General features: G+C 43.5%; 1 long non-coding RNA gene across 2 annotated transcripts; it reads right to left on the bottom strand.

The window, feature by feature from the left end:
* Positions 1–1,866: 1,866 nt before the first annotated feature.
* On the bottom strand, positions 1,867–6,245 carry LOC115128421 (uncharacterized). 2 transcript variants are annotated; one of them, XR_010463801.1, is made up of 7 exons: positions 6,187–6,237; positions 5,970–6,069; positions 5,528–5,603; positions 5,108–5,339; positions 3,933–4,062; positions 2,644–2,727; positions 1,867–2,536 (listed from the first exon to the last, which is right to left on the bottom strand). It is a non-coding gene; the product is annotated as an uncharacterized LOC115128421 (long non-coding RNA). The 2 variants fall into 2 exon arrangements; XR_003863519.2 differs by having other exon boundaries at positions 5,970–6,245.
* Between the last annotated feature and the right edge of the window lie 18,307 nt (positions 6,246–24,552).

Genomic DNA, 24,552 nt, shown 5'->3' with positions numbered 1-24,552 from the left:
GTGCTTTTAGTGCCGAGAACGACGGGGAGAGGAGGACTGGGAGAGCAAAGACATCGCTGCTTGCCACCAGAGAGAGAGAGTAGTAGAAAAGAAGAAAGGGAAGATGAAAGGGGGACATAATAAAGGAGAGCACGCCACACACCATGTTCTCTCACAGAAAGATTCATTATACAGTAGCCTAGCTTTGGACGGATGGATTTGAATAATCCATTCAATGTGACTGCATGATGAATGAGAAATGTTACATCTCAAGTCTACATATCAATACGTTTTGATTTACATGATCATGAAGATGAATAAATCTTATTCACATTGGAATTCAAAGCCTTGGATGTCACATTTCTTCCCAATCCAAGCCCAGTAGATGGTGTTTCTGAGAAGAGCTGGCTTCTGGTTTATCTTCCAGTGGTAGTGTGTTCCAATTACTGATGTAGGCTCTGACTACTAAACCCTGCTCAGTAGGGGCCCTGGGGTTGTGTCCTCTGTGTACTGCTCTGTGCCAGCATTCTCACCAGAGACAGCAATCCAGCCACACTCAGTCAGCAGATCTCTGAAGACCGGCTCATAAACGCCACATGATGGCTGCCAGCATGACTCATGTTTGGTGTGTCTGTGTGTTACTGGGGTTATAATTACCCAGAGTGTGTGTACACTGCAATAAAAGTTCTCCTGTAAGTGCCTGCGAACATAGTGACATATATACACTAGGCATCTCAACCTCACACACATGATACAGTGTGGAGGAGAGGACTTGAAAAGAAAGTTCCAAACAACGCTACCTAATCTTGCCCTTTCTCTTTCTCAGCAAGTCGCAGCATCTGGATACGGTTGCTCTGGCACCTCTGGAGCAAATTTCCCATCCCCTTGAGTAGCATTGGATATGTGCACAGTACAGTTGGCCTATGTGGAAGCATGTGTTGTTGTAAGTTGGCCTATGTGGAAGCATGTGTTGTTGTAAGTTGGCCTATGTGGAAGCATGTATTGTTGTAAGTGGGCCTATGTGGAAGCATGTGTTGTTGTAAGTGGGCCTATGTGGAAGCATGTGTTGTTGTAAGTGGGCCTATGTGGAAGCATGTGTTGTTGTAAGTGGGCCTATGTGGAAGCATGTGTTGTTGTAAGTGGGCCTATGTGGAAGCATGTGTTGTTGTAAGTGGGCCTATGTGGTAGCATGTGTTGTTGTAAGTGGGCCTATTTGTTAGTGTCTTTGGTTAAAAAGGTCTGCCTCTGTCAAGAGTTTCCTCCTTGAATCTATGATTCCATTGTAGAATGGGGAATTTATAGAACAGGGAAGTTCTAGTGCGTTGACAGACTTCTGTTTTCATCTCTTAAAGATGATATGCTTCACATCTAACAGAAATGTGCAGTGTGTCTTATACATACATGTAGAGTGAACAAGTATAACTCACAGCATCTCCCACAGATACGATTTCATGTCTTGGAATGATGGTGCAGTCTGAGACATGGCACATATCCAGCTGTAGAAAAACCTTGTCAATAGACAGAGCAGGAGACCCTCTTACATGTCCCTACATCCCAAATACACACACGTCTCAATAGCGACCAGGGTATTAGTGTTTCCATAAACAGCTTTTCCAACAGATCTGGAGTCAGTCTCCTATGAACCTCTGTCTTGTGCGATATGTGACACAAACGGAAATACAGATTTCTGACATTAATACTGCAGGAGAATGCGAATTATCTTCCAGATATTTGTTGCATTATTGAGAATGAGCGGCTTGCAGCTAAAAGTATGTCACGTGTGATTCTCATTGACAAGAGGTTTGTTCTGGCAGGCGTAGAGATATGAAATGTAGAGATGTCCCCTATCTCAGACAAAATGGCCGCCTGAAATAGAAGGGCTTTGAACAATATTCAATAAACATTTATTTACTGGAGTAAATCTTGTCAAAGAGTTAAATGGTATTAAATGGAAACATGGTTCCTATTAGTGCAAGGAGAGGTTGCTGTTGTTTTTTTATCTATCCAGTAATGTTACTATTAGTTTTGATTAAATAAATCCCTGTGCAGGTACTAACATTATATCCCATATTAAATTCAGATATAACTGCTAGATCACTAATACTCTCCTATGCCACATATGGTAGTCAGTCATATATAATTCAATATTATCAATAATATTCATGACTTATTATCAATAAGTAATTAGTCTAAACAAGACAGTACAGAAAACGAGGATATAAAAACTAAAATAATGACAGTCCAGGGTATACAAACCTATAGGGATGAATAGTTTGAGCAAGCTTGCCCTCTAGTGTCTGAGTAGTGAACTACTTTTCAAACCAACCGAGCAGAGCAAGAAGAGGCAAGGAATCCTCTGTATCATGTGACAAGGGAGATAGTAACAAGCATTTTAAAACAGGGCAGTGACAAAATACTAGCCCCCCCCCCAAAAAAAAAACAATGTCTTCAAAATATGACATCTTGTTCAGCCGTTCTGTCTGTCTGTCTGTCTGGGATGACCGAGCGAGGGTCGTCACTGCTTACCACAGTCCGGCATGATCATGTCAGCATCCGCCTACCAGAGACACACAGAAGGAGAAACACACTCAGTCAACCCACATGGACTGACACAGGCAGAGACATCACAGGTAAACACTAGGGCCCAAGGAGGCATGTACTCACCTCCGCACACTTATGGATGGCAGAAGGACCCACTCGTCCGTCCACAATGTCCAGAGAGGGAAACTGACTCCTCAGCCAGCTCACCTGGCCACACACAGAAACAGACATGTTAATGACATGTCCCAAATATGCCACACACCGACGTACATGCTCAAGATTGATGAAAATAAATCCACTGGGGCTGATTATATTCACGTCTTCTTGCTGCAGCTTTCTGCTCCCCTTATTGCGGAATCCTTGACATATTTTTTACTTGACGATTGGGGTTATCGCTAAGTTCTGGAAGGTCTGCTAAGTTAAGATCTTTCTTAACTTCTAAATCTATTTTAAATGTGCATCAGTTGGGCTTCAGACCAGGCCATAGCACCATCTCGGCACCATCACTGGTATTAAATGTGCTATTAAATAGTTTGGATAGGAAGAAACACTGTGCAACTCTATTCATTGACACTCAACTACTCTTTACTAATTCCACGGTTGTCTGACATTGGCCTGGATCACTAGGCTTTTTTGTACTTGGTTTTACCTGACTAGGCTTTTTTGGAGCTGCAATCTGCCTTTGTCGCTTTGCAGAAAGCCTTTGTTGAACTGAAAATGAGTGCTTAATGCAGCTAAAAACCAAGTACATCGTTTTCCAATTCACTTAAAAATGTATCTGATGATTTATACATATTGGATGATGCCAACATTAACCGTGTCCCCGTGTATAAATATCTTTGGCATCTGGATTGACAAAAAGTTATTTTAAAAAGCATATGGATCAGTTAGTTAGGAAGTTGAGAATAAATAGATCATGCCTCTCCCTAAACAGCAGAAAGCAGATCATTCAGTCAACTTTCCTGCCAGTGCTAGACTACAGTGACATCATGTATACGACAGCAACTACAATGGAACCATTAGAGGCAGTTTACAACGACGCACTTCGCTTTACTACGGGAGGCAGGTTTAGTACATATCATTGCATCCTATAAGTCACATAGATCAATACTCTGCTCTATTTTTGTTTAGAAAGCCCACAACTTCAACCGTACCTTACTTCCTTGTTAAACTACAGACTTACAAGTCACCACAAGCAGATATTATTCTGAATTGTCTCATTCATACTCAGATGACACAATGTCCACTGATGACATTGTAACACGCCTCTGCATTCAAGAGACCTTGTGTATAAATCAGATTACAGATGAGGACAAATAAGCTTTTTCATGCTGCTTATCAGGGATGTGCTTTCTCTGGTGAGACACAAAGTTAAGCAAATTAACACATATAGACACACTAAAACATACAACCTTGGGCATCATGTCCTCCATGAACTTCTGGCCTCCAAAGCCAGGCTCTACAGTCATGACCAGAGCCATGTTGATCTGTCCAGCCCACGTTGCCAACTCCTCTACTGTAGTCCCAGGTTTTATGGCCCACCTATAAGACACACACACGTTGGTTTTACAATCCTTGTGTGGATAAAACAACTGATTCCCATCCAAAATACGATTTTCCCCTAACCTAACCCTTAACAGATCCCTAACCCCAAACCCTAATTCTAAACCTAAATCTAAGACTACATTTTTTTTTTTTTAAAGCATTTTTCCTTGTGGGGAATTCTGGTCCCCACTATGATAGTAAAGACAAAAACCACACACACATGGGTGAAGAAGACACATAGTAAAACTGGCAGAAGACACATAGTAAAACTGTCAGAAGACGCATAGTAAAACTGGCAGAAGACGCATAGTAAAACTGGCAGAAGACGCATAGTAAAACTGGCAGAAGACGCATAGTAAAACTGGCAGAAGACGCATAGTAAAACTGGCAGAAGACGCATAGTAAAACTGGCAGAAGACGCATAGTAACACTGGCAGAAGACACATAGTAACACTGGCAGAAGACACATAGTAAAACTGGCAGAAGACACATAGTAAAACTGGCAGAAGACACATAGTAACACTGGCAGAAGACACATAGTAAAACTGGCAGAAGACACATAGTAAAACTGGCAGAAGACACATAGTAACACTGGCAGAAGACACATAGTAACACTGGCAGAAGACACATAGTAACACTGAAGACACATAGTAACACTGGCAGAAGACACATAAACACTGGCAGAAGACAGAAGACACATAGTAAAACTGGCAGAAGACACATAGTAAAACTGGCAGAAGACACATAGTAAAACTGGCAGAAGACACATAGTAAAACTGGCAGAAGACACATAGTAAAACTGGCAGAAGACACATAGTAACACTGGCAGAAGACACATAGTAACACTGGCAGAAGACACATAGTAACACTGGCAGAAGACACATAGTAAAACTGGCAGAAGACACATAGTAAAACTGGCAGAAGACACATAGTAAAACTGGCAGAAGACACATAGTAAAACTGGCAGAAGACACATAGTAAAACTGGCAGAAGACACATAGTAAAACTGGCAGAAGACACATAGTTGTGAACTTTCTCTGACTTGTGTGTGAATTACGCTTTACGTCCATTTTCTCTGACGATTCATTTCTCTTCCATATCTGGACCTCTCGTCTCCCTCTATAGTCAACACGGCCTCACTTTCATGCCGCTCTCTCTGATCTCCTTGATGAGGTTTCCAGCATTGGTGGTGGCCTCCGGGTGGAATGTGTACTGATTGGCTCCTGCCATGGGTTTCACCCACTGCTCTGGCCCCGATACCATCACGTGCATATCTGGAAGAAAACACACACACACACTTTTGAGATGGCTGCTATGTTAAGTTGAACAATCTATGATACTATGTAGACCGAAATAGCATGGGGGCACCAGTGTCTGTGATAATAAGGACTCCTCAATGTTTTGTTGTCCTATTACAAGGCGATAGTGTAACCATATCCGAGTGAGCGGTTGTGTTACTCACCAAAAAGGGTCTGGCCCCACAGTTCCTCAGGCACTCCACCATGGGATGACCGAACATGATGTTGGGTACAGAATGACTTCAGGGAAACAACATACAATCATTAGCCTCATGTGATTTATTCTAATCCAGTCACCTTGGTGGTGATGCAAGGCAATAAGATACATTGAAATGCAAATCAGTGCTATATTAGTGCGGAATAAAACTTAAGCTGACAAAATATAAGTAGCTAAAGAAAAACTGAGGATGTTGTAAACAGAGTTGCAGAATGTTATGCAACCTGGACTGGCTTTGCTAAAATATGCATGCATTCAGTGTTACAGCTCGCTAAACTGCTTAACATGATTGCTAAAGAAACTGAGGCTATGCTAGCTAGCTAGCGAAAATCAATGCACTCCCTAGCTAGCGTTGTAGCCTATGAATCATCTGATGTGGCTTTGCTCACCGGTCCATAACGTCGAGGTGCAGGAAGTCAGCCCCGCACTCCGTCATTCGAACAGATTCAGTACCAATGCATGCTAGGTAGGTCACTGGATTGGACGGGCCTATTTTTTTGCGAAGTATTACAAATATATATTTATTTTTTATTTAACTAGGCAGTTTAACTAGTACCAGCATATTTGCGCTGTAAGACATGTGGGTGCTATCTGCCCTGCTCTCACCTGGCTGTGCAAGAAAGCAGTTCATGGAGTACTCGAACGTGTTAGTTTGCTACTTCCGGGTTTAACGCTGTTTTCAAAATAAAAGTTCAAAAGCATCGAACGTTGCTTTTCCAAAAGTTGCCACTGGATGGCGGACAACTCATACGGAAGTTACCTATCAAATCAGTGTTCACATATTTTTCCATGGTGAAAGATGAATTCATATTGCCCACAGAGCTCATATCGTTCCCTAGTTGGCTGTAAGACTTAGTAGATTTGACTGAAGTTGAAAGGTAGAGATGAGCTGTGTTGGTTGGCCCCATTCCCGAGAATGTGGGGGACCATCTCAGCAGTGTGTGCAAGAGCTGTCCTCTGAGAACAGGAGACAGAGCCAGACAAGACCAAGATCAAAGGTCACATAAAGGACTGTGGGAGAGACCAATACCACCTCTATAGACTACTGCCTCTCTTTCACTCTCACACACACAAAGATTTGAAGAGAGTTCATCCATAGTCCAATCTCCAAGTTATTATGATTTATAAGAATGTGAAAAATGTATCCTTAGTAGTTCCAGCAGTGTTTTCTGTGGCTCTGGCCCACTTCAGGCTCAATCACATCCCACCGGACACAGAGTATATTCAAAGTCTATTCCAAGTTGGTTCAAAGCAACTTATTTAAATTAAGTGGAAATAACGTTTAAACCAGTATGTGTCCAGTGGGACACATGCCGATGAGAGTAAACACCAATCCGACATTTATGGGTTTGGGCTGCGGGTTGCGTTACCGCTGTAGAGTTGATGGTGGGCTGTGGTAGCATGGTATGCACCGGGGGACAAGAAAGGTAATGTTATTTTCACATTGACTTGAGTTAGAGTAAGTGGTTGTCATGGTGAATGGGAGCCTTGAGTAAGAGCCTCTAAGAGAGCTGTAAAGCTTTAGGATATGACAGCCTCTCCGTTGACACACACACACACACACACACACACACACACACACACACAGGCCCTGAGCAAGGTTGGGGCCAATATACATTTACACTGTGTTTGTTTTACATGTCTGTCTTTCCTCATGACTCCATCTAAACATCATTCTCTCAGACGCCCTCTTAAGAGCTTTAGAGGTGATGAAGTAGTGTCCTACTACAGGGGTACAGTAAAGACTATTTGTGAAGAGTCGAGGGTGGGTTGTATGGATACACATCTACCTGTCTGCTCTATATAATACAGGTTGTTTCTCTGAGGTTAAGAGGGTTAATATTCTTGACTTTCCATGAGGTGACATTATGAAATGGTGCTCTCGGCAGTTGTGTTTTTTTTGTGAGAAGGAAGAAAAGATTCACAGTGAAATGCCCAGGTTAAAGGCTTTTTTTAAGGCACTTTATTTACATGTATTTACAACAAAAGCATCGGGACAACGAATCGAGAAAGTAACATAACCTGTAGTTGTAACAGGGCGACATATGGTCACAACTTGGAGTCAAAATTGAGATACCATTGTGTAGTGGTTGTGTTTAGGAATTATGTGAATGACCTATGCTCCCCAAAGAGCAAAAGGGTTTAACATTTTACTGCAGTGGGCTAAATCAGGGTCACGTAGAGTGATTTTTGGTATTCTTAAACAAATTGACTTTGAAACAAAAGGATACACCTCTCACACATGGTTATGGGCTTAAAAAAAGAAGACACCTTTACCATATAGAGTTGAAATGTATTCAATTTTGAGTTTGCATCCCAATATTACACTTTATATACATCACAGAAGACTGAAATATAACAAAACTTTTTGACATAGAAACACCTGATATTTTTTACGTTGAAAAATAATCATGTTTATTAATTATGAAATTATGAAAAATATGAATAATGTTCCACCCACTAAGTAATTTGACTGCAGGAAAGGGCTATGTGAGTACGTGTGTGTTTACTGGGATGCCATATTAAGAATTGCAAAAGTTACAATAACTAATTTATTTAGTTTAGAAGTCCTAACTGAATATCTGCAGTTTAATTTTTTTTTAAATTGTTTTTATTTTTATTTCACCTTTATTTAACCAGGTAGGCTAGTTGAGAACAAGTTCTCATTTGCAACTGCGACCTGGCCAAGATAAAGCATAGCAGTGTGAACAGACAACACAGAGTTACACATGGAGTAAACAATTAACAAGTCAATAACACAGTAGAAAAAAAAGGGGGAGTCTATATACAATGTGTGCAAAAGGCATGAGGAGGTAGGCGAATAATTATAATTTTGCAGATTAACACTGGAGTGATAAATGATCAGATGGTCATGTACAGGTAGAGTTATTGGTGTGCAAAAGAGCAGAAAAGTAAATAAATAAAAACAGTATGGGGATGAGGTAGGTGAAAATGGGTGGGCTATTTACCAATAGACTATGTACAGCTGCAGCGATCGGTTAGCTGCTCAGATAGCTGATGTTTGAAGTTGGTGAGGGAGATAAAAGTCTCCAACTTCAGCGATTTTTGCAATTCATTCCAGTCACAGGCAGCAGAGTACTGGAACGAAAGTCGGCCAAATGAGGTGTTGGCTTTAGGGATGATCAGTGAGATACACCTGCTGGAGCGCGTGTTACGGATGGGTGTTGCCATCGTGACCAGTGAACTGAGATAAGGCGGAGCTTTACCTAGCATGGACTTGTAGATGACCTGGAGCCAGCCAGTGGGTCTGGCGACGAATATGTAGCGAGGGCCAGCCGACTAGAGCATACAAGTCGCAGTGGTGGGTGGTATAAGGTGCTTTAGTGACAAAACGGATGGCACTGTGATAGACTGCATCCAGTTTGCTGAGTAGAGTGTTGGAAGCAATTTTGTAGATGACATCGCCGAAGTCGAGGATCGGTAGGATAGTCAGTTTTACTAGGGTAAGCTTGGCGGCGTGAGTGTAGGAGGCTTTGTTGCGGAATAGAAAGCCGACTCTTGATTTGATTTTCGATTGGAGATGTTTGATATGAGTCTGGAAGGAGAGTTTGCAGTCTAGCCAGACACCTAGGTACTTATAGATGTCCACATATTCAAGGTCGGAACCATCCAGGGTGGTGATGCTAGTCGGGCATGCGGGTGCAGGCAGCGATCGGTTGAAAAGCATGCATTTGGTTTTACTAGCGTTTAAGAGCAGTTGGAGGCCAGGGAAGGAGTGTTGTATGGCATTGAAGCTCGTTTGGAGGTTAGATAGCACAGTGTCCAATGACGGGCCGAAAGTATATAGAATGGTGTCGTCTGCGTAGAGGTGGATCAGGGAATCGCCCGCAGCAAGAGCAACATCATTGATATATACAGAGAAAAGAGTCGGCCCGAGAATTGAACCCTGTGGCACCCCCATAGAGACTGCCAGAGGACCGGACAGCATGCCCTCCGATTTGACACACTGAACTCTGTCTGCAAAGTAATTGGTGAACCAGGCAAGGCAGTCATCCGAAAAACCGAGGCTACTGAGTCTGCCGATAAGAATATGGTGATTGACAGAGGCGAAGGCCTTGGCAAGGTCGATGAAGACGGCTGCACAGTACTGTCTTTTATCGATGGCGGTTATGATATCGTTTAGTACCTTGAGTGTGGCTGAGGTGCACCCGTGACCAGCTCGGAAACCAGATTGCACAGCGGAGAAGGTACGGTGGGATTCGAGATGGTCAGTGACCTGTTTGTTGACTTGGCTTTCGAAGACCTTAGATAGTGGCAATCTAACTAACAATTCCAAAAACTACTGGGCAGGATGGATATAGGTCTGTAACAGTTTGGGTCCAGGGTGTCTCCCCCTTTGAAGAGGGGGATGACTGCGGCAGCTTTCCAATCCTTGGGGATCTCGGACAGCTTTGATGATATGAAAGAGAGGTTGAACAGGCTGGTAATAGGGGTTGCGACAATGGCGGCTCTCGATTGTGCATCGGATAGTTTCAGAAATAGAGGGTCCAGATTGTCAAGCCCAGCTGATTTGTAAGGTCCAGGTTTTGGAGCTCTTTCAGAACATCTGCTATCTGGATTTGGGTAAAGGAGAACCTGGAGAGGCTTGGGCGAGGAGCTGCGGGGGGGGAGCGGAGCTGTTGGCCGAGGTTGGAGTAGCCAGGCGGAAGGCATGGCCAGCCGTTGAGAAATGCTTATTGAAGTTTTCGATAATCATGGATTTATCGGTGGTGACCGTGTTACCTAGCCTCAGTGCAGTGGGCAGCTGGGAGGAGGTGCTCTTGTTCTCCATGGACTTCACAGTGTCCCAGAACTTTTGGAGTTGTTGGAGCTACAGGATGCAAACTTCTGCCTGAAGAAGCTGGCCTTAGCTTTCCTGACTGACTCGTGTATTGGTTCCCTGACTTCCCTGAACAGTTGCATATCACGGGGACTATTCGATGCTATTGCAGTCCGCCACAGGATGTTTTTGTGCTGGTCGAGGGCAGTCAGATCTGGAGTGAACCAAGGGCTGTATCTGTTCTTAGTTCTGCATTTTTTGAACGGAGCATGCTTATCTAAAATGGTGAGGAAGTTACTTTTAAAGAATGACCAGGCATCCTCAACTGACGGGATGAGGTCAATGTCCTTCCAGGATACCCGGGCCAGGTCGATTAGAAAGGCCTGCTCACAGAAGTGTTTTAGGGAGCGTTTGACAGTGATGAGGCGTGGTCATTTGACTGCGGCTCCGTAGCGGATACAGGCAATGAGGCAGTGATCGCTGAGATCCTGGTTGAAGACAGCGGAGGTGTATTTGGAGGGCCAGTTGGTCAGGATGACGTCTATGAGGGTGCCCTTGTTTACAGAGTTAGGGTTGTACCTGGTGGGTTCCTTGATGATTTGTGTGAGATTGAGGGCATCTAGCTTAGATTGTAGGACTGCCGGGGTGTTAAGCATATCCCAGTTTAGGTCACCTAACAGAACAAACTCTGAAGCTAGATGGGGGGCGATCAATTCACAAATGGTGTCCAGGGCACAGCTGGGAGCTGAGGGGGGCCGGTAGCAGGCGGCAACAGTGAGAGACTTATTTCTGGAGAGAGTAATTTTCAAAATTAGTAGTTCGAACTGTTTGGGTATGGACCTGGAAAGTATGACATTACTTTGCAGGCTATCTCTGCAGTAGACTGCAACTCCTCCCCTTTGGCAGTTCTATCTTGACGGAAGATGTTATAGTTGGGTATGGAAATCTCAGAATTTTTGGTGGCCTTCCTGAGCCAGGATTCAGACACGGCAAGGACATCAGGGTTAGCAGAGTGTGCTAAAGCAGTGAGTAAAACAAACTTAGGGAGGAGGCTTCTGATGTTGACATGCATGAAACCAAGGTTTTTTCGATCACAGAAGTCAACAAATGAGGGTGCCTGGGGACATGCAGGGCCTGGGTTTACCTCCACATCACCCGCGGAACAGAGAAGGAGTAGTATGAGGGTGCGGCTAAAGGCTATCAAAACTGGTCGCCTAGAGCGTTGGGGACAGAGAATAAGAGGAGCAGGTTTCTGGGCATGGTAGAATATGTTCAGGGCATAATGCGCAGACAGGGGTATGGTGGGGTGCGGGTACAGCGGAGGTAAGCCCAGGCACTGGGTGATGATGAGAGAGGTTGTATCTCTGGACATGCTGGTTGTAATGGGTGAGGTCACCGCATGTGTGGGAGGTGGGACAAAGGAGGTATCAGGGGTATGAAGAGTGGAACTAGGGGCTCCATTGTGAACTAACAGCTAATCAGCTAGACAACAACAGCAGGTAAAATGGCGTTGACTAGGCAACGGGGCCGACAGATAAAACAAACAAGCAGAATGGAGTACCGTGATTAATGGACAGTCCAGCGTGCATCAGCTATGTAGCCAAGAGATCAGTGTCCAGGGGGCAGCGGTGGATGGGCAGGGAAGCTGGACTGGCGAGTGTTATCCAGGTAAATAAAAAAATAAAAAAATAACAATGACTAAATAGCTTGTAGCTAGTTAGCTGGTTAGCTTCTGGAGGTTCTTGAGTGTGTTCTAAAAAAATTAAAATAATAGCGATTCCGTATCACATTGGGTGAGGCAGGTTTCCGGAAGGTATAAACAAATTAAAAATCAAAAAGAGATAGAAAGTAAATATGGGTCCAGTGAGTGTTTGGGACGCGGCGATTCAGACGGTTAGCAGGCCTGTGCTAACAAGCTAACAGTTCGTAGGCCCGGGCTAGACAAGGTAGCAGTTAGCAGACCGGAGCTAGACAAGCTAGCAGTTAGCAGGCCGAATTAGCAAGCAGGGAGATAGCGAGGGCTAGAGAGTTAGCCTTTGGGGGACGTCGCGATGGGGTGAGTCTGTTTATTCCTCTTCATGCGGAGACATTGATAGACCGGTCGTGGCCCGGGTATTGTAGCCCAGGAGTATGCTACAGGTGCTCTGGCCGGGCTAGCTTCAAGCTAAGTGGGTGGAAACGCTAGCCAGGAGTAATCATCCGGTGTTGTGGTTTAGCTAGATAGCTAGTTGTGCAGATCCAGCTGAAAAATGTTCCGTTTGCGGTGGGAATCCGGGGATGAATCCGGGGATGAAAAATAAATAGGTCCGTTATGCTCTGGTTAGAGTCGCGTTGTTCGAACTGGCGAGAGCTTTCCGGGCTAAAGGTTAGCTGATGACCGGTTAGCTGAAGACCGCTAGCATAGCTGGTGGTTATAGCTGGCTAGCTTCAGTTGAGGGGTTCCGGTTCCAAAGTAAATATAAATACTTTAGGAAAACATTGGGTGAGGCGGGTTGCAGGAGAGTATTTGGAAGCTTAGGTTTAGCAAAATGTTTTTAAAGAGATATGTGAAAAAAAATATGTAAAAAATGAAAAAGAAACGATATATACAAGGGACAGGACGACAGGACGACTTACTGCTACGCCATCTTGGAACTAAAATCAGAGGGCAGGGCTAAGCACATAATTATCTCTGGACCTCAGGAACAATTTTGTATTTGGAGAAATAATGCTTTTCTATCCCCCTTCCTCTCTGTTGAAAACTGTGAAACACTTGCTGGTAGTTCTGCGGATTTTCTTTCATTCACATCTGTCCACCTGCTTTAGGGCTTCGTCCCTAACCTACTTTTGGATCTGGTCAAAAGTAGTGCACTAGGGAGTAGGGTGCCATTTGGGAAGCATTTTAGGAATAATTATTCTATAATTTCAGACTTGGGATGTTTTTGTCAGCTAACACTCACTGGAGAGTTCCCTGGGTCAGTAAATCAGCACTTTACACTTTGTAATCTCTCTCTGTCTCTCTCACTCTCTCTCTCTCTCTCTCAGAATAAGAAGAAGAAGCGAAGTGTTAGATGTGAGATAGCTCTAGCGATGGCCTTCATCAGACTTAATTTCACAGCACAGATGACACACCAGACACAGCCTCACAGCCTCAGCTTTACAGCCTCACAGCCCCAGCCAAAGACTCACAGCTCCAACCCCAGCCTCACATCCCCAGCCAAAGCCTCACAGCTCCAACCCCAGCCTCACAACCCCAGCCACAGCCTCACAGATCCAGCAACAGCCTCACAGCCCCATTCTCACAGGCTCAGCCCTAGCCACAGCCCCAGCCTCACAGCCTCCCATCCCCAGCCAAAGACTCACAGCTCCAGCCCCAGCCTTACAGCCCCAGCCTCACAGCCCCATTCTCACAGACCCCAGCCTCACAGCCCTAGCCTCACAGCCCCAGACTCACAGACCCCAGCCTCACAGCCTCAGTCCCAGCCTCACAGCCCCAGCCCCAGCCTCACAGCCCCAGCCCCAGAGTCACAGCTCCAGAATCACAGCCCAAGACTCACAGCCCCAGACTCACAGCCCCAGCCCCAGCCTCACAGCCCCAGCCCCAGAGTCACAGCCCCAGCCTCACAGCCCCAGTCCCACCCTCACAGCCCCAGACACACATTCCCAGCCTCACAGCCCCAGTCTCACAGACACCAGCCTCACAGCCTCAGCCCCAGCCTCACAGCCCCAGACTCACATCCCCAGTCCCAGGCTCACAACCCTAGTCACAGCCCCAGCCTCACAGCCCCAGCCCCAGAGTCACAGCCCCAGCCTCACAGCCCCAGCCTCACAGCCCCAGTCCCTCAGAGGCCCAACAACATTCTCACCGCCCTAGTCACAGTCTCAGAACCCCAGCCACAGTCTTACAGGTGTGTGAAACATATTACTGTTACTCATACGCCTCCACATTTCTTACTTTTACTGTAAACATATTTTACTACCTCATAAGCAGTACTGAAGCCCCATGTTAGTCAACATCAGGGGTACTGGTCACTGGTTGTCCTCATAAAAGTCCCTGTTTCATTAGTTTGTTTTCCCCAGGGAGAGGGCTGTGATATGTTTTCCTTCATTTCAGTTTCCAGCCTTCTATCCAGCCCTCTATCCAGCCATGCTGCTCTCCTTCTCTGCCCCAAACGGGTTATAGTTAGGTTACTCTGCCAAGATATATCTCACTCTACCTACGATGTCATGGCATGGCATGCCCTAGCTGGTTCAAATCCAACCACAATGTGAGGAAACTCCCTGTCGACTGCATGCATAGGGCAATGAAAAGTTCACTGGCATCAACAGAAGTAGGAGTCTAATCCATCTCATTCTTTTATTAGTCTGATTATTCTGGCTCTTTCACAGTATTGAGCTTTACAATTAAATCCAACCCCTTTAAGTCCACAATATTAAGCAATATGACTTGTTGCTTATTTTTTCCAGGTCAGAGTCTGCATTAATATGGTTTCAACTCAGAAGTTCCTCCGATGAGGTCTCAGTAGTTATTTCAGACCAATCTTGAGGTGGCGGTAGTACGGTCGTCCCACCAATTTGGTGCCTTTTGAGAAGTGTAACGTTGTCCCAAAAAAATCTGTTTGGTTTCAATTTCAACAAGCTGTCATAAGAGTATATGTTCAACTTAATAAAAAACACATTTTTCCACCTCAATAAAAAAAAAAAAAAAAAAAAAAAGATAGCAAGTCCTTGATATGTGCCAAATAAAGTAACAAAGTTGACCATAACAGGGTTGGCCATAACAGGGTTGAGGATTTAATCTTAAATCAGCCATAAGTGACAGGGGGAATGAAAGCTTGTTGTGCGCAACAAGGGTAAATTGAATGCAAACTTAAAATAAAGTGAAATTGTTCAAACTTTTCTAGCATGACTATCTATGGGTAACAGGGTTGACATGTTATGCTTGACATGCCCAGTGTTCTACCACAAAACACCAGCAAATGGCCAAAAAGAGTAAAACCAACTCACCTGCTTCTGTACTAGATCTCACTATTAGTTGTTAAAAGTTTATTATGAAACAAATATTTAAAAAATAATAGTTTCAACATATTCAAACGTGAGTTAACAGGGTTGACCTTAAATGATGTACAGATGAAAATTAAACACTAATCACATGAAATAAATAATAATCTTCAGAAATGACTTTGTCAAAGCAACAAAACAACTAGGGCTTTACAATGATGGTGAAACTTGGAGAAATCTTAGGGTTAAGTGGGTTAAAATCTTCCTATAAGTGACACAGGGTTGACCATAACAGGGTTGACCATAACATGGTTGACGGAGGGACATTTTGACTATTTAGCAAGTCTTTATTGAATTATCGGTATGGTCTATAATAAAGGACACTTCATTTAATTAACAGGCTTTTAAAATGAAATATTGTTGCACAATTTCTACTTAAAATATAAAATGTTTACATGCTACAGGTGGCAAATGAAGGGCTAAACAGCAGCATGTGTGTCAGACGGGTTTGAACACATTTTACACACGTCTAAAGCATATTGTTAACTGGCTATTAATTCAACTCATCTGGCATATCAATGCCAAACTCTCTCCAAATGTGAAGCCTGAAACAACAGAGGCAGTCACATTGAAGACAGACTGATCAGACCTCCCAGGATAGAAGACAGAATTTTTTCAAAATATTAGAGGAGAACAAGAATAAATCATAATATTTGTATTTGATTGGGTATAGTTTGATTGTATTGTACGTGTATTTGATCAATGTGTTGTATTCCAAGTAATGCCAGTAATAACAGTGAAGTGAAGGTGTTCAGGCTCTTCTAACACTACAATAAGTGTTTCTCAAGATGAGTTTGGTTTATGTGATATAACATGGATATGTTCAGCAGGGACAGGACAGGGTGGGGTTTATCTGACCTATGATCTATACCATTCTCCACAGAGAAACAGCAGCAGGACACTTTATTGTACTTCCTGGATGGTGGTTGATTTAAATGATAATACAGTAGACAATCCTCCTCCTTTCTGTACAATAAGGTCGGTGTGTTCCTCCTGGTTTCCGGCTGCGGTTGACTCTAGCCTCCTGAGCAAACAGCCTTGGATGGATCTACTGTAGGTCTTCAGAAGGTCAGGAGGAGAGAGGAGCGTGTGTCCTCCTGGGCTCTCCCATCCTCCGCTTTGTGTAACTCCGGTCGGGGGTCCGGAGGGGGAAGAGACTGGTGGGGAGATGGGGGAAGTCACGTCCCAAGCCTGATTGTCCTGATTGTCTTATGTTTGTTTTCCTGCATGCACGTTCTGATGAGGACAGTCCTGGCATTTTCCTTCATTAATGAGACACTTGTTAGGGAAGCCCTTGTTGTCAGGGTGTCTCATTAGGCAGATGTTTGTTAGGCGAGCTCTTGATGAGATATCCTTGAGGATGGGGAGTATGCACAGGGCGGTGCCCATGAGGGGTGTCACCACATCCTGTAGAGGCTACTGGGAGTAGAGGAAGGGAGACAGACAGACAGCTAAAAATAAGAGATCAAGGCGGAGAGAGGGAAAAACATCATTTCTTATATTCCTATTCTCTTTTCTTCCTTTGGATGTCAATATGAGTTTCACTTTGGACCAAGTAGTAGAATTTGAGCCATTTGACCTATAAGCTATTGTCTCCTAAGTTTTCAGTCTGCATGTAAGATTTAGTCTGTGTTTGTGCCAATATATCTCCCAATGTGCTTCGAAAGGATTATTTAGTCAGCGGTCATCGCAAGGACCCTAAATCATGACTGGGTCATGTCACAGTACGTCTGAGCATTTTTCCCAATTTGACCAGAGCATCAGCATTTTAAACTGTCCTGACCGTAACCCACCACTTCAGAGGGCCGCTGTGGCCCAGCATGTAATTGTCTGTTTAAGCCCCCTCCGGGGAGAAATGGATCTACTCTCTTTAAGCACTGGAATGTTTCATTCAAACAGGCGGAAGGGGAGGGTATGAATGAAAAAGGCTTTAGTGCTAATCCCAAATGATACATTGCCAAATTATTGCTGAATAATAACCTGTATTTACTGTGAATAAGAGCAGCTGGTTCATTCAGCCTACATCAGTCAAGTTAATTCATCACTTTTCCTGCTCAAATTCTACATTGAAGGGTGAGCTAAGCTTTATACAGACTTTACTAGGGCGATCTTTTGAACTTTGTATTTGTGAATGCATTAGTTCAATTCTTGGTGACATTTCAAGCCTTAATGGATTATTGTTCTTTTTATAACCCCCTTTTTTGGTAGAATGTTAATCCAACTGAATTACCCTTTGGGATTTTCCCACTAATTAGAAGTATCTGCTGAATAGCACAGCAGGCCAGTCTTAATTTTGCATTCACAGCAGGGGCTCTGGGTACTGAAGGGTTGGTTATGAAAAGAGTGAAAATCCAAGTCTGATAAAATACTTAAAGGTCAACCGACTGGGGAAAGACTCACAGACTCCCCATCTTTCACACCCAAGGCTTTTATGAATATGTCTCAGTTTCTCCTTCGATTTGATCTTTTTAAATCTCTGATCTATTTGTCTCACACACACACACACACACACACACACACACACACACACACACACACACACACACACACACACACACACACACACACACACACACACACACACACACACACACACACACACACACACACACACACACACACACACACAGAGTACTTGTGCACGTACACAGCCCTGTGAAGCACGGTCTTGCTCAACTGTTTTCCACTCCAGCTCTTCAAAGCATGCCTGGCCATTAGCTTTCTTTCTGCAGGTTCGAGTCAAAACGATGTGGGTTTGATCTGCTGTTAGGGCACCCCTCAGAGGCTTCCGTGCTGGTAGTGCTGAGAGTAATAATGATATTAACCAACATAGCTCAGCTGTGTGGAAAAAACATACAGGATACCCGCTGGGTGCAAATTGAACCTCCTTTGTGAGAAAATATCTATTTTTATTTTGAATAGAAGTGCCAAAATATTATTAGTATCACATGATGGAGTGGGAGGATGGATTCCCAGCCCCCATAAGTGGCTCAACCAGCTGTTGTAGTTCCACTGTGGTGTGCTATAGATGCTTTAACAAGGTGACAATTCATAACAGGCTCAATGGTAGAGGATACTCTGAATGGTCACTGTACTCTGTCCACATCAGATAAACTATTGCATCACCCACCGGTGTAGGACTGTAACTAACTGTTACCATTGATTAATGTCCAAACCAAGCTTACTGTTGTCATAGACAGCATATGCAATCATTACGTTTTGTAAATCTCCCTTTGTGTGAGTGCACGTACTCACGCAAGCACACACTCACACACTCACACACAAACACACTCATACAAACAAACACACACACAGACACACACACACACACACACACACACACACACACACACACACACACACACACACACACACACACACACACACACACACACACACACACACACACTCTCTCTCTCTTAACTTACCATGACAGTCTGTCTTCCTGTCCCTGAGATGGACTGTAATAGTCTCCAGGCAGGATTTGTCCACTATGACTCTCTAGGGATGAGAGAAAGCAGAGGGCAGTCACAGTTACAAACCACACACACTAAGACATCACAATCACACCATACAGCTCTCATCACACACATTCACATCATATACACACACTACCACTCTCAATGGATCCTAACCACTCATACACACAAGTCTGTCTCAATGAACTTCACGGTGGGCCACCCGCTCACACACAGTTGGGTTAAGCGTAATTATAACACAAGCATTTATGAGCTGTATATTCCTTTATAAACAGTTTGTTTGTCATTCCTGCCCCCAGGGAACTCCACATCTGTGGCCCTCTACCCCAGGGTGCAACAGCAGCTGTCTCTGGTTTGGGAAGAAGGGTTGTAACTCCTGCAGCTGACTGTCCAAACCCCCTCAAACACGCTATGAGACCTCCCTGGGCCTGCTCTTCTAACACAGTGGGCCAAGGACTGTTGTACAGTATCCACATCTGTACTGGTCATGAAACACACACATATATATATAAAAAAATAAAAAATAATAATAATATATATATATATATATATATATATATATATATATATATATATATATATTATTTGTTGTTGTATATATATTTTTTTATTTGTATATATATATTTTTTTTTTTTCATTTTTGGGGGAATATTAAAACATACAACAACTTGCAATGATGCCACTCAACATTTACATTACATTCAGTCATCTAACAGACTCCCATCCAGAGTGAACCACAGAAGCAACCAGGGTCAACGACCTACTCAAGGGCACGTCGACAGATCTTCCTCAACGTCAATTACGGGAACCCGAACCAGCGACCTATCCTCCACCGGCCCAAGCTCCCAACCGCTAGACCACCAGCAACTCCACTCCGACTTGTCTACAATTCCACATCCCAACCCTCAGCTTTCCTCAGCCCATCCCACCTATCTCTGCTGGCCACCCTCTTCAGATTTCTACGCACCATATATCTTTCAACTATGCTGTGATGTTTAACATACAATTTGAATCTATCGAATCTAATGGAATCCACAGATTGCGAGTTGAAGATAAATACTTTTACTGAGAGTGTTAGTATATTAGTAATTGACTGACCAGGTCTCTCCAGATCTCCCAACAATGCTATTTCTAGGGTACATTTTTATGAATGTTGCTTTTTCAGACATTCCTGAACCTGAGATCCGAAACAGGCTACCTGAGGGCAATACCAAAACAAATGGTCTATTGATTCTGTATCCTCACAACAAAATCTGCAGAGCTGTGATGATTGTATGCCCCAAATATTCAAAATTTTGTTGGTGGCAAGAATTTTAGCTGAAAAGCACAAAGTCTTGAATCTTGTGTCGTTTTATATATCAACTCATACAGCCTGTACCATGGAATCGGTACTTCAAAAATATCTTCCCAACTATTTTGCAATCTGTATGGGACAGCTGTCACCATCCTGGTCCTCAAATGAAACTGGTATGCTTTCCTATTTATGCTATTTGTATTCCTCCGCCAGTTTTGATCCTTTATATTGAGCAGACAGACCAGTTCCCTACCTCCTCCCACTGCCACCTGCCTCCTCCATTTTTGGGGTAATGCTGTAATCAATTGGTTGTAATCTTGGATTGAGCAGATATTCCCATAAAATTCTGATAACTCCATGAAAGACAACTCTACCATTCCAATTTACAATATCATTTAAAAACAAAATACCCCTTTCAGACATCTTTTCCATAAATACAGGTCTTTTATCAACCTTGAGACTGGTGTTTTGCGGGTACTACTTAATGAAGCTGCCAGTTGAGGACTTGTGAGGTGTCTGTTTCTCAAACTAGACACTCTAATGGACTTGTCCTCTTGCTCAGTTGTGCACCGGGGCTTCCCACTCCTCTTTCTATTCTGGTTAGGGCCAGTTCTGTTCTGTGAAGGGAGTAGTACACAGCGTTGTAAGAGATCATCAGTTTCTTGGCAATTTCTTGCATGGAACAGCCTTAATTTCTCAGATCAAGAATAGACTGACGAGTTTCAAAAGAAAGTACTTTGTTTCTGGTCATTTTTAGCCTGTAATCAAAACCACAAATGCTGATGCTCCAGATACTCAACCAGTCTAAAGAAGGCCAGTTTTATTGCTGCTTTAGTCAGAACAAGTTTTCAGCTGTGCTAACATAATTGCAAAAGGGTTTTCTAATGATCAATTAGCCTTTTAAAATTATAAACTTGGATTACTAACACAACGTGCCATTGGCGCACAGGAGTGAAGGTTTCTGATAATGGGCCTCTGTACGTCTATGTAGACATTCCATAAACAATTTGCCGTTTCCAGCTACAATAGTAATTTTAAACGTTAACAAGTGACCCCAAACTTTTGAACGGTAGTTTATGTAGCATAATGTATTTACAGTTATATTCACAAGTACTGGTGACAAATTATGCATTCCGATTATTTCATCGTAGACGACAGACCCCCTTCAACATGCATACTATAAACAGACCAAACTCATCTTGTCTCCTCTTATTATCTTTGGTTGATGCGGGAGGAAAAAACATTCTGGTGTGCACAAACTACCCATCGTCGGATTTTACTCAATTATTTTGATCAATGGTGAGCTCACCCATGATGTGATTAATTATATATAGTAATTGCTATTAGCTAATTCATATTGTATTTTCTGTCAGCCGGGAGTTATAAATATATGACCGCTTGTGTTACATCAATCTTTCCTCAGTTAGCGCTAGGACAAATGTAGTCTACATTTTCCAGTTTGGAAAAGTTTTTTTTTCCAGTTTTTTCCAGTGTTCTAATCACACCGGTTTGATCGTACACAACAGAGACCACTATAGAATGATCACACCCGTTTGTTGGTACGTGTGAAAAGGTGAAAAATCTCAACCCACCCAGTTCATATTCATTATATTGTCTGGTTAAGCATCCAAGATAAAGCAAAATATTTATTGCTCATGTGATTGGAAAACGAATCATCAGGAATAGGCAGCAAGTGAGTAAACTGGGATATGACTAAGGAGTTAATCAGTGCAATCTTTCCATAAATAGACAGGTATTTTCCTCTCTATGTTTGCAGGATCTTGTCTATTTTTACTCGTTTTATATTGAAATTAATTGTGGAGAGCTCATTTATATATTTTCTGATATGAATACCAAGTATGTCCACTTCACCGTCAGCCCATTTTATAGGTACACTGCAGGTAATGTAAAAGTTGTATTTTTTAAAGATCCTATACATAATATTGTACAATTTTAGTCCAGAGAGTTCAGAAAAGTTAACTAGATCTTCAACGAGACATTACAGGGATCTAGAGTCTGGATTTAATATAAAATTGTTTTATTCATCAGCATACATGGACACCTTTGTTTTCAAGCCTTGGATTTCTAATCCTCTAATGTTGTTATTTGATCTGATATTTAAATAGCTAGCATTTTGATGGCCATAACGAATAGATATGGTGTCAGCGCACCCTTGTTTAACTCCTCTTGACAATTCAAAACTATTTACTATTTTACACTTTGGGTTGATATACATTACTTTTACCCGTTTTATAAGAGACTCACAGAAATTGAAAATATCCAGGTATTATAAATAAAGTCCAGTCTTACTTTATCAAAATGCCGTCAATGTACATAAAAATGTGTACTTAACTGACTTGCCTAGTTAAATACCGGTAAAAAAAATCTGAAGCCTTTTCAAAATCCGCTATAAATACCAGGCCTGGCTTCTTCGATGTTTCATGTTCTATTATTTCTAGTTGTTGTCGTATATTATCTCCAATGTATCGTTCATGTAAAACACCTGTCTGATCAGGATGAACAATATCTGGTAAATCATTTTTAATTCTGAGTGCTATACATTTCACTAGTATTTTTGCATCACAACATTGAAGTGTAAGGGGCCTCCAGTTTCTTAGATAGACTGGATCTTTATATTTGCCATCTGGGACTTGTTTTTATAATAGTGAAATCAGACCTTCCTGCTGAGTACCTGACAGACTACCATTTCTATGGGAGTAGTTAAAACAAGCTATTAATGGAGCTTTGAGTATATCAAAAAGGATTGATATACCTGTCACACCTTGATCTGATTCACCTGTTTTTGTGCTTGTCTCCACCCCCCTCCAGGTGTCGCCCATCTTCCCCATTAGCCCCAGTGTATGTATACCTGTGTTCTCTGTTTGTCTGTTGCCAGTTCATCTTGCCTCATCAACCCTACCAGCTGTTTTCCCATATTCCTGTTTTTCTCTAGTCTTTGTTTTCTAGTTTTCCCGGGTTTTACCATTTCTGCCTGCCCTGACCCTGAGCCTGCCTGCCGTTCTGTACCTTGTGACACTGCCCTGGATTACTGACCTCTGCCTGCTCTGACTCTTAGCCTGCCTGCCATTTTGTACCTTTCGGACTCTGCTCTGGCTTTTACTGTCCTCTGCCTGCCCTTGACCTGTCATTTGCCTGCCCCTTGTTTTTGTAATAAACTTTTGTTACTTTGAACTGTCTGCATCTGGGTCTTCTCCTGAGCCATGATAGTACAAACTGTCCATGACAGACCCAGCAGACTCGCACCAGCTCCACAATGCCGTCTCCTCCCAAGGAGCCTTCATTAGAAGGCATGAGGAGTTGCTTCGTGGTCTTATGGAGGGAATTCCAGACGTTGGCTGAATGCCATGGCCACGTGTTAAACACATTGCTGGAGCAATTCTGCAGGTTTTCTGTCAGGCAGCCTACCACAATGGTAACCTCCCAGCCCAACAGTAAACCGGCTGTTAGCAGCAGGGCTCCCCCGGCCAACCCGGTTTCCCGAGAACCCCACTTACCTCCCCCGGAACGCTTCGCTGGAAAGACGGGAACATGTCAGGCATTTCTCGCTTAGTGTTCTCTAATCTTTGAGCTGCAGCCCTCCTCCTTCCCCTAGGACCGCTTGAAGATAGCATTCCTAATCATGCTGTTGTCCGTGAGGTCTCTCGCCTGGGCTACGGGCAGTAGGGGAACAACAGTCGGACATATGCTTCAGTCTGGAGGAGTTTGTGGCGGGGGTGAAGAAGGTTATCGATTCCTCATTGTCCGGGAGAGAGACTTCCGCAGTGTGGCAGACTATGTGGTGGATTTTCGCACATTGGCAGCTGAAAGTGCATGGAACCCGGAATCACTGTTCGACACGTTCCTGCACAAATTATCGGAGGAAGTTAAGGATGAGCTAGTAGCCCAGGAACTCCCAACGGATCTCGACTCGCCTTGACCATCCGGAACGATGGGCGGCTACGGGAACATAGGAAGGAGAGCAGGTCCGATTCCACTCACCTGCCCAAGAATTCCACCTCGCTGCCTAAGCATCCCGGAAGTCCCCGGCGTCTCCATTTCAGAGAAAACCTGAGACTACCCAAGTTCCCCCAAGAGTCTCCGAAGTCTGCCGATTCACCTCTTCCCCAGCCAATGCAACTAGGCAGAGCTAGGCTGTCTGCAGCCGAATGTTTACACAGGCTTCACACAAAGAGTTGCCTGTATTGCAGGACTATTGCTAATTTCGTGTCCTCCTGCCCACTAAAAGACCAGGCTCACCGGTAGGGGCCAGTACTCTGGAGGGCCAAACGTATAACTTTTGATCTCCCCTTACTTGCACCCCTCTCCATGCCATGTTGCTGTGGGTGAACCAGTCGAAATCTCTCCTGGTTCTCATCAA

The sequence above is a fragment of the Oncorhynchus nerka genome, linkage group LG1 (genome assembly GCF_034236695.1).
Source record: "Oncorhynchus nerka isolate Pitt River linkage group LG1, Oner_Uvic_2.0, whole genome shotgun sequence".
Taxonomy (NCBI): Eukaryota; Metazoa; Chordata; class Actinopteri; order Salmoniformes; family Salmonidae; genus Oncorhynchus; species Oncorhynchus nerka.
Note: the sequence above shows the minus strand (reverse complement) of the source record. Positions and strands in the feature narration are given on the sequence as shown.